This window comes from Bufo bufo, chromosome 5 (genome assembly GCF_905171765.1).
Source record: "Bufo bufo chromosome 5, aBufBuf1.1, whole genome shotgun sequence".
Lineage (NCBI taxonomy): Eukaryota > Metazoa > Chordata > Amphibia > Anura > Bufonidae > Bufo > Bufo bufo.
Window position 1 is genome coordinate 519721252 of NC_053393.1, and position 1297 is coordinate 519722548.

The following is a 1297-nucleotide window of genomic DNA, read 5'->3' on the forward strand; positions in this document are numbered from 1 at the left end:
ATAGGTGGGACGTAATCTCTGGGACCCCCAGCGATCCTGAGAACGGAGGGTCCCCTTTGTGAATGGAGCCACATGCACGCTGCTGATTCATTCAGACAGGTCGCTCAGGATCCCTCCGTTCGCGGGATTGCTGGGGGTCCCAGAGCTCAGATACCCAGAGATCCGACGTTCCGCTCCTTGCCTGTCTATAAGGGGTAAATGCTTCTGGAGGGATAGTCCCTTCTGATCCAAGCGGTTCACATGACATGAACAGTTTTAGGAGAGGTGCGCCTGTACTGGATCCACAACTTGTTCCAGATATCCGGGGTGACCTACACGCAGCATCTTCTTTGGTGTGGCCCCCGGGCAGCGGTTGTCATGAGCTGCCTGGGATCCCGCACAGGACCTATCTCTCTGCATGTCCATGACCACGTCCGTGCTATTGATTTGTGGGTTCTCTGATGTTTGCGAGCGCCGAGCTATAAAGATTGCACTCCTGCCAGAAGATATTACACAACTCTGCAGGTAACTAGTTAATAAGGGTCATTTTTACACTTGTCAACTATTAACAGAAATGTATTTAGTTTTGAATAAATTCCTGTCACATATCTGTTTCTAGAAAAGCTGGATGACGGCCAAATGTGCAACCTTTAAACCTGTGTCACGGTCGTGTAACTTGACTTTTGAAGGGGTTGTCCTATGACAGCAGCCTATCCCCTATCCACAGGATACGGGACGTGTCTGATCGGCAAAGGGTCTGACCCCTGGGGCCCCCATCGATCACTAGAATGGGGACCTGTGTTCCCCCTCTGAATGGAGTGGCACGCATGTATGTATGCCGCTCCAGTCAACTCTATGGGACTAGTACTTGGCCATCTCAGCGGCTGGAGCAGTAGTCATGCATGTCCGCCGCTCCTTTCTGCCGATCAGTGGGGACCCCAGCAGTCGGACCCCCATACGTTTCTGTAATTGGACAACCCCTTTAAGAGTTTTTTTTTTTTTTTTGTATTTTTTTTTTTTTTTTTTAGGGTTGAAGGTATTGATGTCTATGTTTGGGATTGGCCATCAATATCAGATCATTGGGGGTCCGACTCGCTGCAACCCCGTCCGTTTTAATAGGCTCGCACCAGCGCTGTGGACTCTACACAGCCGTAGCGGCGGTGCAGGATGTTGCAGCTTTGTGCAATCGGACCACCGACGATCACTTGATCTCTATGATGAGACATGCCCTTTAATAGAGTTTGTACTGAGCTGCACTGACTGGTGATTGTGGTGGGAGGTTGCTCTGGACGGGGTTGGATGTTGGGTTATTAAATAT